A 16,859-nucleotide genomic window follows, 5' to 3' on the forward strand; every position below is an offset into this window, starting at 1 on the left:
CATTGGCAGGCCTCTGCTTCTGCTCCAGTGCAGTGGGGCACTGAAGAGGGGGAGGGGAGCAGGCGGCAATCGTCACGGAGCAACCACAGCAGTGGAATACCATGTTCAAACTATATGTAAGCACAACACATAGATGCCAAGTTTCCCAGATCCATGAGTGATGTGCTGCTCCAGTCCAGGTTTTTTCCCTTTGAATTTTGGGGCATGTGGACCTATTTTACAATGGAATGAACAAAACAACTTGTCCCAGAATTCAAAGAAAAAACCTGGTCTGAACTGGAAAACGTGGCAGGGCTGATAACATTTTAACATTTTCTAGTGGTGCTGGCATTCCCAACTGGGCCGCTGAACAGTGTCAGCTCAAGGATTTGTGTGGGACAACTTTAAATATCTTACCCAACTTTAGCTCACTCAAGCTATGTGACGATAAACAATATAAAATTATATGTTCAAATCTTTTTTAAGTTAAGTTCGTTTTACTTGCAGCAACATCTTATGTGTCGTTCGGTGTCTAACCAACTTGGTACTCTCATTTGAAGAAAAACATACTAAGGGCCTCATTCTGACCCTGGCCGGCGGCGGTAGCCGCCGGCCTGGCGGGGCCCGCCAGAATACCGCTGCGCGGTCAAAAGACCGCCGTGGGTATTCTGGGTTTCCCGCTGGGCTGGCGGGCGACCGCCAGAGGGCCGCCCGCCAGCCCAGCGGGGAACACCCTTCCATGAGGATGCCGGCTCCGAATGGAGCCGGCGGAGTGGAAGGGGTGCGACGGGTGCAGTTGCACCCGTCGCGATTTTCAGTGTCTGCATGGCAGACACTGAAAATCTTTGTGGGGCCCTGTTACCGGGGCCCCTGCAGTGCCCATGCCATTGGCATGGGCACTGCAGGGGCCCCCAGGGGCCCCACGACACCCCATACCGCCATTCTCTTCCTGGCGGCCAAAACCGCCAGTAACAGGATGGCGGTATGGGGCTCGGAATCCCCATGGCGGCGCAGCTTCCCCAGGGCAGCGGGAATCCGGCGGTACACCGCCGGTTTTCCGTTTCTGACCGCGGCTGTACCGCCGCGGTCAGAATGCCCATGGGAGCACTGCCAGCCTGTTGGCGGTGCTCCCGCGGTCGTTGGCCCTGGCGGTTTTTACTGCCAGGGTCAGAATGACCCCCTAAGTGTGACTTGGTAGAGCACTGAGGAACAAATGCGTAGTATAAAAATAAGACATATGAAATTGGAGCTTTAGTTGCTGAATATTTGCAATCACAAATAAACCCACCTGCATTACTGGCGTTCTTACTGCAAAATGTGAACACCAAGTGTTGCTCTGAGGATTTTCACCTTTCCACTGGTTAAAATTAGATAATTTTCTCTTTGCTTCCCTTCACCTTCCTTGGGGTGAAGGGTAAAATGAGAAATATAGGGTAGAGGAAAATAAGGAGGTTAAGAGGTTTGCATGAAAAACAGAAAGACAGGAGATGCTCATACAGTGGCAGGCAAAGGTGTGAGATAGAGGAAGAGATTGTGAGTGAGAGAGAGAGAGAGACCCACAAACGAAGAGGTATTGAGAGGTACAGGAGGTGAGTTGAAATGGTGGATGAAGTTCAGTGAGAGAGAGAATACACACACCCACACCTCCCCCAATACTCAGATTTCAAAAAAGAAGCAAAATATTTAGAGAGGAAAAGGAGAGAGTGAAAGGGGATGGAAAGATGAGGGAATTGAAAGAATGCTGAGGTAAACTGATAGTCTGTACTCAGAGAGAGAGCTATGAAGTAGAAAAAGGTGTGGTAGTGAGGGGATGTGAGGTAGAGAGAAATTTGGTAGAGCAGTGGCTCCCAACCTTTTGACTTCTGTGGACCCCCATTTTATCATTATTGGAACCCAAGAACCCCCACTGTGTCACTGTTGGAATCTGGGGGATCCCCCCACTGAATCATTACAAAAAGCTGGAGACCTAATCGGTTAATATTATTCAAATTTTTAAGCAGTTGCGGACCCCCTGAGGAGGCTTCATGGACCCCCAGGGGTCCCCGGACCACAGGTTGGGAACCACGGTGGTAGAGGGGTGAGGGGGAGAGGTGAGGTAGAAAAAGGGCTGAGAGAGAAGTAAGGTAGTAGAGACATTGAAAGAGAAGTAGGTGAGGGAAAGATAGAGATGGGGTTGTGTGCAAAGTGAAGTAGATAGAGGAGAGATACAGGGAGATCAGATGGGAAAAAAGAGCAGCGGGGTACAGAGAGCGGGACGATGTTCACAGAGTCGAGGTTCACTGAGAGGACTGAGAGCGATAGATATAGAGGCAGACACACAGGGGCATATTTAAACAAACCTAGTGTCACCATAGCATTTTTGTTTTTACGCTAAGATAGCACTAAAGTGTTTTTTCTGACACACCATATTTACATAGTGATGCAATGCATGCATTGCACCACTTTGTAACCCCTTGCGCCACCTTATGCCTGCCCCAGGCATAATGTATGCAAGAGGAGTGTTCCGGCGCTAGGAGGCCTGCAAAAATGGCGCAAGGAAATTTAAAAGATTTCACTGTTCCATTTTTTTACGTGATTTTCAACAGCAGCTCAGAGCAGGCATTAAAACCATTCTCCCATTGTAAACTATGGGCCTCCTTGCACTTTGCTGCACTAGAGTCAAATTGTTTGACGCTGGTGTAGCAAAGCGCAACAATAGCGTCAAAAATGTTGACACTATTGTGCTAACGAACGCCATGGTGCACTGTATTATAAATACGGTGCCCATGGTGTCGTTAGGAGTCAGTAGGGGGGCACAAGAAAAGTGGCACATCATAGCTGATGCGCCTCTTTTATTTAAGTATGCGCCGTTGAGTAATAGAGAGGCACCGGCATGAGAAAGAGGTAGAGAGAGATGAAGTTTAGTGAGATATATTAGATATATTGAGATAGAGGTGAGGTAGACATAGGTGAGTTAGTGATAGCTGAGATCACAAGAGCTGTGAAGATAGAGAGAGCAGTTAATAGAGAGGATTAGGGCAGAAGAGCTGAGGTGAAGTTAGGCAAACAAATGGCACAGATGAGGATTAGGCTGGGCAGACAGGAATGCACACTAAAGGGCAGATTTTTCAACACTTTGTTCCAGTGCAAAGTCATCAAAAGTGATGCAAACAGGCGCAAAGTGTGTATTTGGGATTTACCTTTCAGCGCAAAACTTGATTTGCACTGGAAATAGTAACAGAAAATAGCATTATGTGCTGTTTTGCATTACTTTGTGTCAAGAAGCATTCTGTGGGTGGTGCGAGGGTGTTTCCTTGCTATCACCCATTGTTTTTTTATGCTTATCCCTATCTACTAACATGTGTAGACAGATCTGTTCCAGGAGAAAAGTTACTTGAAACGTTTCACAATTTGCATGTGCGCTGTGCTGTAGAACACACATAAGAGGGAAAGGTTTTACAGTTGGTACTTGGAGGGTAACTTTCCAGTACAAAACCTATGCTGGACTAACACATACAGCTTTGCCCTATGGCGCAAAGGTGTGTTTGTGGCGCAAAGCAGCCAAATTGGGCATCAGTGCTTGGGAAGTGAGGAGCAGTGCCATATCTTAATAGATATGATGCTGTCTTGCTCTCTCCCTTGTGTGTAATTCAATACTGCAATTTTGAACTGTCAAACTGAAGGTGCCTAGCTATACTAGTAGTAGTGACATGGAAATGTCCTGTGCGTAAAGTGCACACTTTGGCTGCTGCTTGGGGTTCTGTCATTGAGGTAAAATGAAGGGGTTTCAGTCAGTAGAAAATTTCATAGCTTAATGTCAGCACATGCCAGCTATTCACAGTTGTTTTTAAAAAATATGGTGAAATTTTTCTGTGCCTCTTCAGCACACTGCTTCTCATCTTCACATGGCTGCCTGCCAGGGCCGGCTTTAGGGCTGTGCGACCAGTGCAGCCACACCTGGCGCTGTTTAAAAATAACTTACGCACTTTAAAGCACCTAATGCAGAGTTTCTAGTGTTTCCAGCACTTTGTGAGCTAAGAATAAAAATGTCAAAATAAGTCTGAAGATTAATGTTCCTGCTGGAGAGAAATGGAGTTTTGTCTAGTGGCACTTTCAACTCTTCATAATGTAGCGCAGAGGATATGCCTGATGCAAAGAACGTCTATCATTCTGCTCTCAGACCTACATTGATAGCTCAGTAGGCTACTGCTTTCGTCACATAGATCCTTTTACTTGCAGTTCATAAGTCACAATCCTATTATAGCAAAGTAATCAAGCAACTGTCATCAAAGAGCTGCACCCAAAATGCATGGTGTAGGATAGAATGTTATGTTTTTTCCCGCCTTTTGTTTTCCTAATGTTGCTAAAAACAGTTACTTGGGTAGAAAGACATTCTTATTAGTAAAGCCAACCCCAACCACTATGGTATGTTTTAAATCCTGAATATGTGCTTCTCCAGATCAAGATATACTTCCTACTAGTATCGGTGACCTTGCAATCCTCATTGTCTTATGTGACATTTCCTACAGACTGATTTACACATGTATGATTTATTGTCTCTGTATAATGCATGTGTGATGTAAAGTGCTCTGATACCCTACACTGCTATGAGTAGCGCTAACAAATGAATTTCATGTGAGTGAGGAGCTATGGAGAGATTAGAGGCCCTGTGTTGGAATTGGGTTCCCTGGCTGGCAGTCAGTTTACACTCTGTCCAAGAAGGGAAGCACACTCTAGTCAGGGTCAGGGAGATACACAGCTCAAATAACCCCGGCTCACCCCCTGGGTAGCTTGGCACAAGCAGTCCTGCTTATCTCAGAGGCAATGTGTCAACTATTTGTAACAACACAGACAGTAACAGAGTGAAAACACCACAAAAGGACTCCACACCAGCTTAAAAAAATAGCCAATATTTATCTAAATCAAACAAGACCAAAACGACAAAAACCTAACATACACTAGCAAATTTTTAAAGCAAAAAGAGTCTTAATCCATAGAAATCAATGTATGCGTTGTTTTAGCACAAAGTACTGGGTATGTGTGAAAAATAATGCCGCACCAGCAAGCGTGCATCGGGGAAGCAAGCAAATATATCGATTCCTTACTCGCAAGTGCTGTGAAGTGCAAGTGAAGTGCAGTGCTTCTATTCTTTCTCTGCTGGGCAAGCAATGGGTCGGCTTCAAGACCAGCAGCCTCGGGTCCGTGCGGTGGTGTCGAAGATTTTGACGCCCAGAGACGAAGTGTGGAAAATCCAGATTCATGGCAGTGATGAAGCCGCACTGAGCTGAGATGCGTCAATTTCACCAGCACTGCGGTGATTTTTCAGCTGCGGTGCAGGTGCTGCGTCAATGTTTCTGCCGCTCAGCTCCGGTGGATGGATTTTCACTCTGGTTCTGCCAGCTTCTTCTTCCACGGGCCCAGGCACTGGATGTGGCACCACTTGGCAAGTCAGGGGGTCTCAGCAAGAGAGCCCAGGTGCTGGCAGATGAAGTCTTTGAAGTCCCTGAGACTTCTTAACAGAAGGCAAGCTCAGTAGAAGCCCCTGGAGAAACTTCACAAGCAGCATACATAGCAAAGTACAGCAGGAACTGCAGGCCAACCCAGCAAAGCACACACAGCAAAGGGGCAGTTCTCCTCCTCCAGCTCTTCAGTTATTCTCCTTGGCAGAGGTTCCCCGTGATCCAGAAGTGTTCTAAAAGTATGGGGTTTTGGGTCCACAACTTATCCTAATTTCTGCCTTTGAAGTGGGCAGACTTCAAAGAAAAGTCTCTGCTGTTCACAAAATCCAGCCTTGCCCAGGCCTGGCACCAGACACACTCCAGGGGGTTGGAGACTGCATTGTGTGAGGATGGGCACAGCCCTTTCAGGTTCAGATGTCAGCTCCTGCCTCCCCACTCTAGCCCAGGAAGAATCATTAGGATACGCAGGACACGCCTCAGCTCCATTATGTGTCACTGTCTAGAGAGAATTCACAAACACCCCAACTGTCAGTCTGACCCAGGCATGGATTCCACAGGCAGGCATGGGCACAGAATGGTTAAGCAAGAAAATGCCCACTTCCTAAAAGTGGCATTTTCAAACAGACAATCTAAAAACTAACTCTAAAATAAGATATATTTTTAAATTGCGAGTCTAGAGACACCAAACTCCACACCTTTCTCTGCTCCCAATGGGAAACTGCACTTAAAAGATAGTTAAAGGCAGTCCCCATGTTGACCTATGGGAGAGATATGCCTTGCAATATTGAAAACCGGATTTAGCAGTATTTCACTATCAGGACATGTAAAACACAACAGTACATGTCTTACCTTTTACATACAATGCACCCTGCCCACGGAGCTCAATAGGGCCTACCTTAGAGGTGACTTACATATAGTAAAAGGGAAGGTTTGGGCCTGGCAAATGGGTATACTTGCCAGGTTGAATTGGCAGTGCAAGACTGTACACACAGAAACTGAATTGGCAGGTCTGAGACATGTTTATAGTTGTTAGAAATGGGGTCTCTAGTTGCCAGAGGTATACACCCTAATCCAAGTAGGGACCACAATCCTAGTCAGAGTACGTCACAACAGAATCCAAAATATCCTGTGCTCACCAAAATATCCAAAATATCCTGTGCTCACCCTCCGATAGCTTGTGGTAGGCAATCTGTAAAGTATTTGTGTAATAACTCAAACAGTAACACAGTGAAAACACCACGAAAAGACACCACACATGTTTAGAATAATAGAGAATATTTATCTGAATAAAATAGGGTCAAAACAATGATAATCCAATGTACACAAGCAAAGTTATGATTTTTTAAAGATTAAGGGGGTCATTCTGACCCTGGCGGCCGGTGGCCGCCAGGGCCACCGACCACGGGAGCACCGCCAACAGGCTGGCGGTGCTCCCACGAGCATTCTGACCGCGGCGGTTCAGCCGCGGTCAGAAGCGGCAAGTCGGCGGGCTCCCGCCGACTTACCGCTGCTCGGGGGAATCCTTCATGGCGGCGGAGCGCGCTCCGCCGCCATGAGGATTCTGACCCCCCCTACTGCCATCCTGTTCATGGCGGGAAAGCCGCCATGAACAGGATGGCGGTAGGGGGGGTCGCGGGGCCCCTGGGGGCCCCTGCCGTGCCCATGCCAATGGCATGGGCACGGCAGGGGCCCCCGTAAGAGGGCCCCGCAAAGTATTTCAGTGTCTGCCTTGCAGACACTGAAATACACGACGGGTGCCACTGCACCCGTCGCACCTTCCCACTCCGCCGGCTCGATTACGAGCCGGCATCCTCGTGGGAAGGGAGTTTTTCCCTGGGCTGGCGGGCGGTCTTTTGGAGACCGCCCGCCAGCCCAGGGAAAAACTCATAATACCCTCCGCGGTCTTCTGACCGCGGAGCGGTATAATGGGGGCGGAATTCTGGCGGGCGGCCTCCGCCGCCCGACAGAATCAGAATCACCCCCTAAATCCTACTAAAGTGCTTAGAAACACAATAGCTCAAACTGGGGCTATCACAGCGTTTTTGACGGAGTTGTTCCCAATAATCCGACACCACAGGCACTAGTCATGGAGTCGCCCGGACCCTCAGGCAGAGTACCTTTTGAAAATGAAGAACCAAAGATGTCACACGGAGTCGTGGAAGTGATGCGTTGCTCGAGCCGGTGTGGCGTCAGTCCCTTACGCCATCCGGGGAGGTGAGGTGTTGGGTCCGCACTACGAGGCAGGGGGAGACGAGACGTTGGTTCTGTCCGGTTGCAAGGGGAGCTGGTGCAGAGTCGATGGCGAGGCGTTGGTTCCTTGTGACCCGACGGGGTCGATGGATCCATTTGGTCAAGATGCGATGTGTTGACTTCACAGTGTTGCAGTCACACTGCGGGACGTCAGCAGCATTGTGGCAACATCAGACTTGCATTGCGGGCCGCTGTTGTTGCTTGCAGTGAGGACCAAGGAGCCGGAACAGGAAGCATTGTGGCGTCCTGCAGCGGCGCCTGTGCTGGAGTCGCTGAAGTCAGTCCTGGAGTCGCTGAAGTAGGAGAACGAGCTAGAAGCGAGTAGGTGAAGTATTGTTGACCCTGAGACTTCAGATCAGGAGGCAAGCTCAATCCAAGCCCTTAGAGAGCACTTTTGGGGAAGGCAGAGTCCTTCCAGCAAAGTCAGAGGCCAGCAGGCAGCAGGGCAGCAAGCAGGGCAGCAGTCCGTCTCAGCAAAGCATTCCAGATGAGTCCTTTGGGGGGCCAGACAGTTCCTGTGGCAGAGTTCAGGTGTAAATCCAGAAGTGTCTGATTTGGTGGAGTCAGAGGTCCAGTTTATATACCCAAAAATGCCTTTGAAGTGGGGGAAACTTCAAAGAGTGGTTTTAAAGTGCACACGTTCCCAATTCAGCCCAGTCCTGTCTGTCAGTCCTTTGTGTGAGGGCAGGCCACTGGCTTTTAAAGTGTAAGAGAGAGCCCCCTCCACCCTTCCTGCCCAAGGAGACCCATTCAATATGCAGATGAATGCAGAGCCGACTGAGTGTCCTGTGTTTATGGTTGTCTGCGTGGAATGCACAATGGGAGCTGTTAGCCAACACAGACCAGACATGGATTGCAGACAGACTGTAAGGTGCAGATGGCAGTAAGTGCAGAGAAATGCCCACTTTCTAAAAGTGGCATTTCTAAAATAGTAAAATTAAATCCAACTTCACCAGTAAGCAGGATTTCCTATTACCTTTCTGGCCATACTAAACATGACAAGGCCACTCCTTCCGGATCAGAATCTACCACTCAGAAGTAAATGAAGGCAGTTCTACTGCTCATCTATGAGAGGAGCAGGCCTCACTGTAGTGGAAAACAAATGTATGAGTTTTTCACTGCTAGGACATGCAAAACACATAAGTACATGTCCTGTCTTTTATCTACATAGCGCCCTGCCTTATGGGTTGCCTAGGGCCCACCTTATGGGTGACTTACATGTAGAAAAAGGGGAGTTTAAGGCTTGGCAAGCAGCTTTAAAAGCCAAGTCAAAGTGGCAGTGAAACTGCACACACATGCCTTGCAATGGCAGGCCTGAGACATGGTTAATTTACAGGCCCTGGGCACATGTAGTGCACATTACTAGGGACTTACAGGTATATTAAAAATGCCAATTGGGAGGGAACCAAAGTTACCATGTTTAGAAGAGAGAGCATATGCACTTTAGCACTAGGCAGCAGTGACAAAGTACCCAGAGTCCTAAAACCAGCAAAAACAGGGTCAGAAAAATGGAGGGAGGCAGACAAAAAGTTGGGGGATTGGCCACCCTAAGGCTGTCAGGCCTAACAATAGGACTACTCATGTGGGTAGCACAATCAGTGCTGTAGTCCCACTAGTAACATTTAATTTGCAGACCCTGAGCACCTCTAGTGCACTTTACCAGGGACTTACTAGTAAACCAAATAAGCCAATCATGGATAAACCAATCGCCAATACAATTTAGACAGAGAGCATATGCACTTTAGCACTGGTTAGCAGTGGTAAAGTGCTCAGAATCCTAAAGCCAACAGATGAAGCTCAGAAAAATTAGGAAGAAGGAGGCAAATTTTGGGGGGATGACCCTGCAAAAAGGGCCAGGTCCAACACCTTGTTGGAGGGCGGTAGTGAGGGAATCCGCGGAGAGGGACGTGATTGGAAAGGGGTCCCCACAAAAAAGATAGTGGCAAGGGGCGCCAACAGCACTAAGGCCAGGGATTATGCATGACCCCATTAAGTGTAAAAGAGGAAACAGCTATAGTTGCCTTTTATTACCAACCAGAGTGTGACTCCCTTCTGAGATAATTGAAGTACTTGTTGTTGCTGATGCAAGGCTTGCAATAAAAGCAATTCACTGTTGAATAATATCATATCTGTAATAACAGTGTTGACATTTGTTTAAGCTGAATGGATAAAAAATATGAATGAACATTGCATTCCCTTCTTTTGCTTGTTTCTGTTGACTCAGCAAGTTTAAAGGTGAGTGCCTGATAAAATTATTTGTCAGCTATTATTTAAAACTGATGTATTAGGAATTTCAAATGAGTTTCTCATTCTGTAAGTATTTTTTTCAATTAAGTCAGTCAGTTAAACTTTATTCGACTAGAGAGAGCCATAAAAGTACACAGAAACAATAAAAAGAAAAAAAAAGAATGTACAATCAATATCACATTATGTGTAAAAGCTGACTTATGCAATATTTCATCAATGTAGTAGTCTTATTTGGCAAGCTAAAGATAATAAAAACTTTATACGAGCAGTCATAAAAAGTGGCTTCCTAAAAAGCATACTATTAATCCACCTCAGTATTTCTTCCTCATGACCAGCAAACATTTTACATCATTTATTACTACATAACAAACTTGTGGGCTGTCTAAAAGCTGTATAAATAAAAACACGTTTACAATGCCTAATATTGGCATCACGTAAAACAGGGCTAAAAACGCTTCCAATGGGAAAGGTAAAGAGACTAGATTAGAATATGATGGATAGTACCTTGCCCAGAAGAATTATCACAAAAGCAGGGTGTTTGAAATTGGGTTATGGTTGACTGAAGTGTGAGTCCTGGTGAAGCGCAACCATGATCTTAGCTAGGGTAAGGTACAAGCAGACCCCAGATTAACCTGTGCTCAACCCCTTGGCAGCTTGACAGAGAGCTGTCAGGTTCTACTTAGAGGCAATGTGTGAAGTATTTATGCAACACTTCAAACAATAAAACAGTGACAACACCACACAAAAAGTATCCCACACCAGGCTAGAAAAATAGAGCAGAATTTATTAAATAAAACGAGAAAAATAATTACAGAAATCCAATCAGTAGAATCAGTTATGAATTTTTAAAGAATAAACTGTAATATAGAGCTTAAAAGCATAAAGTGGCAACCATGGCTACCTGATCCTGCTGGACCGAGTCAAAGTCAAAAGTTCAAGCTGACTGTGATGGAGCACAGGTCAGATACTGTCCCAGATTAGTCCTGCTGAAGGTTTATTGTCTCAAGCTTTGTGCCTAGAGTCCTGTTCGTGCTGGAGAGGTTTGTGAGGAAAGTGCCATGTGCGGCAGTCAGCATGACGCAAAGAGCAGGCCGGGCGTTGCACATGGGTGGGCTGGAGCATCATGTTGGCAGTCCCCCGTTGGCTGTCGGTGCTGCTGTGCGAAGAGGTGAGTTGGTGGCGGTGGCTTAAGCTGATTTTTGGGGTGTGTGGTGCAGTTCTGGTGCAATTCAGTCTGTTTGTGGCCGCGAAGAACCCAAAAGCTTGAATTTTGAATAACCAAGGATCCAGGACTTGAGAGGCATCTCTTCGGGGTCCGGTACTCACTGAAGATGGGTCCATGAGCTGTTGGGGAGTCTTGTCCATGAGGCTGAGATCAGGAGGCCAGCAGACTAGCCCTTTGAGCCAGTCTGGGGTCCTTGGTTCAAGATGGGTTGCAGATCCAGTTCTTCCTCCCCAGGTCAGCACAGCAAGGCAGCAGTCCAGCAGTGGCAGTCCTTGTAGCAGCACAGCAGTCCTTCTTCCTGGCAGAATATGCACAGGTTCAGAAGTGTACTGAAATGGTGGTGTCTGAGGTCCTTCTTGACTCCAGACTAACTACAGGGGATATGAGTCCTTTGTGTCGAGACAGGACATAGCCTATGCAGATGCAAGTGAGGCTTGGTCCAGCTCCTCCCTCCCATCCTGCCTCTGATGGCCCATCCAATCACACCTAAGCTGTCTAGGGTGCGTGCACAAAGCCCAACTGCAAACTACACCAGTCATTTGACCAGCGATAGGCTGCAGGCATCAAATGGCTAAGGCAAGAAAATGCCAACTTTCTAAAAGTGTAATTTTCAGAATTGTAATTTAAAATCTGACTTCATCATAAGTTAGGATTTAAAATTAGGATTCCAGAGACACCAAGCATGAATCAATTATCTCTTCCCATTTGGAAATTACACTTGTTAATGTTATCCTAAGGGAGAGATAGGCCTTGAAGTAGTGAAAAGCAGATTTAAGAGGTTTTCACTATCAGGACAAGTAAAACTTAAAAGTACATGTATCACTTTTTAAATACGTTGCACCCTGCCCTCTGGAATGTCCGGGGACTACCCTAGGGGTGACCTATATGTATCAAAAAGGAAGGCTTGGGTCTGCAAAAGGTTTATTTTGCCAGGTCAACATGGCAGATTAAAACTGCACACACAGGCTCTGCAATGGCAGGCCTGAGACATGTTCAAAGGGCTACTTACATGCCTGGCACAATCAGTGTTGCAGGCCCACTACTATCATTTAATGTACAGACCCTGGGCACATGAAGTGCACTTTACTAGGAACTTATAAGTTAATTAAATATGACAAATCGGTATAAGCCAATGTTACCATGTTTTGAAAAGAGAGCCCAAGCGCTTTAGCACTGGTTATCAGTGGTAAAGAGTTCAGAGTCCTGAGGCCAGCAAAAAAGCAGACAGCAAAAACAGGAGGTCTGAAAGCCAAAGGTTAGGGGGGAAAACATGCCAAGGAGGCCAGGTCTAACACATGGCAGAACATTTAAAAACCACAGGCCCTGAGTAGGGAAAGCTACCACAAAATGAACCAAGTTAAAACACAACCTAATTAGAAGGAATATAGACCAGTCATCAGATAAAATGGTCAAATAAGCCACTGGTAAAGATGTGACATTTAATGGGTGGGAGGAGGCACTATGTTATGGGACTTATCTCACCTCATATTGTGCCTTCTGACATGCATTATATAAGCTTCCATTCATCATGGCTATTGATTGTGCAGATATCTTCCACAAAGTGTAGGCCAACTTTAGCCTGGCATAATAAAGTGTATGCAGATTGAAGTAGGGCCAAAAGTCAGTGTAGGAATCCGTTTTCTACTTTTTGGACCTTCTTTACATTGGTATGCCCCTAAACTCCAGCACCGTCAGGGCCAACTGGAACACATTTCCTCCTGTAAATATGCAACATCACCTTGATTGGCTTATGGCCAAATCTCACTGAAAACCAAAACACTGAGTCAATAGATTTCTGAAATTGAAGAGATTTAACACTAGCAACTTCCAATTGTTTGCTGCCCAAATAAGTAAAATGTTGGACTTTGGCCACTTCCACGTCTGCTAAGCTGTTTTTTTATATGTGGCGTTTTTCAGGCAACAATTCATAACAGAGGATTTTGTCAAATTTGTTTTCAGCCTCAAATTATCCATAAAGGTACAAAAAGCATAGAGGGGAATTTGTTGCCCATTTGCGGTTCTCGTAGTAGCACCACGTTGTCTGCGTATAACAGGACTGGGACTAAGTGGGAACTCATTTAGGGCAAATCCTTCCCCAGTGTATCCAAAAAACTTTCCAAACCATTAATATAGAGCAGAAACAGGAATGAGGCCATAACACAACCCTGAAAAACTATCAAAGTTGAATATTTTTGTGGGGTAGGTTCGCCCTTGTTTGCAAACGGGACCTTTCCAAATGTATGCCAATGTTATCTGCGAAGCAGGTTGATTAAGGTAACTTCTAATACACAAACTCTCCATGATATCCCAGAGTTTGAGACAGTGTACCGTGTCAAATGCACAAGTGAGATTCACGAAGGCCAAATGCATGGTCCCCTCTTGGCCTTGATGTACTTTTCGGAGATGAAGTGTAAAGTCAAGCACTGTTCAATCATGCCCAAACTGGGGCGGGAGCCAAACTGTACATCAGACATAGCATTGTTTATAAACATCCATTCTTCTAGCCTAGATAATTTAAACTTTCTCGAGATCTTAACTGTGTTATGATGAACACAAATCAATACCCTTTTTTAAAGATCAGGACAACCATTGCTTCTTTTACATAAGGTAACCAGTGGGCCAACACGTACTCCTCTCAGACTGTTGGTAATTAAAGTGACTCAAAGTGAAAGTTGTTCCTTGAATAGGTCCGTTGGGACACCATCTGGGCCAGGCACTTTGCCTGAAGGGCTGCCATTAATTACCAGAACCATGTCCTTGATGTCAATGGACTCACTAAGGCAGTTGGTGCCTTCCTGATCATAGGTGACCTCCTCCTTGCCCATTTGGCCAGGATCCTGGCTCACTGGATCAAAATCTTAGTAAAGTGCCCAATCCTGATGTGGACTGGAATACGGGACTCAATTTGTGGTCTTTCATAGTTTAAAAATAAAGGAGTAATAGCTTTCCAAAAGGTCTTACTATCTTTTACCTGTCCTGCTTAAGTCAATTCCTCCCATGTTTTCGCTCCTATTTCTACGTCTCTTGCTTCTAAAATCTCCTTATACGCCTGTCGGATCAAACCTATTTTGTTCTTATCACATGGGCACTCCTGTAGGCCTGCTTTACGATGTTTATGGGATAAAGTACATGCATGGTTAAACCACCCCAACTGCAGTTTACTCAAACATTTACCCACTGTTAGCCTACATGCAATGTAAGCACAAAGGGCCTGTATTTACTGTGTTGTGAGGCCAAAATGAAAGCCTTCTGAATATCTATCATTAAGTCACATAGGAATTGTTCTTTATCGACCTACTCCCATTTAATTCTACCTCGCTTGCTCTAAGACAAATGTATTTCTCCACTCTAAACCTGTAAACCTGGTGTAGGAATTTGGCTCTGTATTTACTAGCTCAAAGTGAGAGATAGTGTGCACAGAGTCCAATGGTTCCCCTTAGAGGTTGATAGTGGCAAAATTAGATAATTCTAATGCTCTATTTTGTGGTAGTGTGGTCGAGCAGTAGGCTTATCAGAGGGTAGTGTTAAGCACACACACAGGCAATAAATGAGGAACACACACTCAAAGACTAAACTTTGAGTTTTTGACACACTCAAAAACTAACTCCAGGCCAATAGTTTTTTTATAGAACAATATATTTTCTTAATTTAATTTAGAACCACTAGATTCAAGATTCGAAGTGAATACATAAAATGCAAGGTACTCCACACAGGTAAGTAAGGAACTTTGAATTAAAGCAGTAATACACACAGTATATGTTAAAATGGCAATAAACTAATTTAAAAGTGTACACTGCAAAAATCAACAGTTCCTGGGGTAGGTAAGTATGGTTAAGTTTCTGAGGTAAGTAAAGCACTTACAAGTTCAGTTTCCTGGGCATAGGCAGCCCACCGTTGGGGGTTCAAGGCAACCCCAAAATCACCGTACCAGCAACACAGGGCCAGTCAGGTGCAGAGGTCAATGGAGGGCCCAAAACACTTAGGCGCCTATGGAGAACAGGGGTGCTCTGGTTCGAGTCTGCCAACAGGTAAGTACCTGCATCTTCGGAGGGCAGACTCAGGGGGTTTTGTAGAGCACTGGGGGGGGGGACACAAACAGGCACACAAAACACACCCTCAGCGGCACAGGGGCAGCCAGTAGCAGTGTGCTTAGCAGGTGTCGGGTTTTCTGTAGAAATCAATGGAGGGACCCGGGGGTCACTCTAGCGATGGAGGCAGGGCACAGGGGGGCTTCTCGGGCCAGCCACCGACTGGGCTAGGCAGAGGGTCGCCTGATGGTAACTCCTGCACTGGAGTTCGGTTCCTTTTGGTCCTGGGGCTGCGGGTGCAGTGCTTGGTCCAGGCGGCGGGTTCTTTGTTCCAGGCAGTTGCGGTCACGGGGGAGCCCCTTCATCCTCTCTGCAGGTGTCACTGTAGAGGTGCAGGGGGATCATCTCAGGTTACTCACGAGGTCGCAGTTGCCTGGGAGTCCTCTCTGCAGTGTTGGTTCTCTGGAGCTCGAGCGGGGGCAGTTGGGTGCAGAGTGTGAAGTCTCACGCTTCGGGCGGGAAGAGTGAGTTCTTTAAAAGTTGTTTTAAAGTTGCAAAAATGTTGCTGTTGGTGAACAGTGCCGCTGTTCTCAGGAGTTTCTTGGTCCTTCGGTTTCAGGGCAGTCCTCTGAGTCCTCATAGGTCGCTGGTCCCTGTCGGATGCGTCGCTGTGCAGGTTCTTTGAATCTGCAGACAGGCCGGTAGGGCTGGGGCCAAGTCAATTGTCGTCTCTGTCGTCTCTGCAGGACTTTCAGGTCAGCAGTCCTTCTTTGTGTAGGTTCCAGGAATCTGATTTCCTGGGTTCTGGGTCGCCCCTAAATACTAGATTTAGGGGTGTGTTTAGGTCAGGAGGGCAGTAGCCAATGGCTACGCCCTCTTTGTGCCTCCTCCCTGAGGGGGGCACATCCCTAATCCTATTGGGGGAATCCTCCAATCTCAAGATGGAGGATTTCTAAAGGCAGGAGTCACCTCAGCTCAGGGTGCCTTAGGGGCTGTCCTGACTGGTGAGTGACTCCTCCTTGTTTTTCTCATTATCCTCTCCTGCCTTGCCGCCTAAAGTGGGGGCTGTGGCCGGAGGGGCAGGCATCTCCACTAGCTGGGATGCCGTGGGGTGCTGTAACAAAAGGCATGAGCCTTTGAGGCTGACCGCCAGGTGTTACAGTTCCTGCAGGGGGAGGTGAGAAGCACCTCCACCCAGTACAGGCTTTGCTGCGGGCCACAGAGTGACAAAGGCACTCTCCCCATGTGACCAGAAACTCATCTGGTTGTGGCAGGCTGGCAGAAACTAGTCAGCCTAGCACTAGGAGTTGGACTGGTATTCAGGGGGCATCTTTAAGGTACCCTCTGGGTGCATTTTACAATAAATTCCACACTGGCATCAGTGTGCATTTATTGTGCTGAGAAGTTTCATACCAAACTTCCCAGATTTCAGTGTACCCATTAGGGAACTGTGGAGTTCGTGTTTGACAAACTCCCAGACCATACACTCTTTATGGCTAGCCTGCACTTACAATGTCTAAGGTTTTGTTTAGACACTGTAGGGGCATAGTTCTCATGCACATATGCCCTCACCTGTGGTATAGTGCACCCTGCCTTAGGGCTGTAAGGCCTTCTAGAGGGGTGACTTACCTATGCAACAGGCAGTGAGAGCTGGGCATGGCACTCTGAGGGAAGTGCCATGTCGACTTAGTC

At 46.6% G+C, this 16,859-nt stretch overlaps 1 protein-coding gene across 1 annotated transcript in view; it reads right to left on the reverse strand.

The window, feature by feature from the left end:
- Positions 1-16,859, reverse strand: part of LOC138287142 (solute carrier family 23 member 1-like) — a 225,917-nt gene that overhangs the window by 66,596 nt on the left and 142,462 nt on the right. The window lies entirely within an intron of this gene.

Source organism: Pleurodeles waltl, chromosome 4_1 (genome assembly GCF_031143425.1).
Source record: "Pleurodeles waltl isolate 20211129_DDA chromosome 4_1, aPleWal1.hap1.20221129, whole genome shotgun sequence".
NCBI lineage: Eukaryota > Metazoa > Chordata > Amphibia > Caudata > Salamandridae > Pleurodeles > Pleurodeles waltl.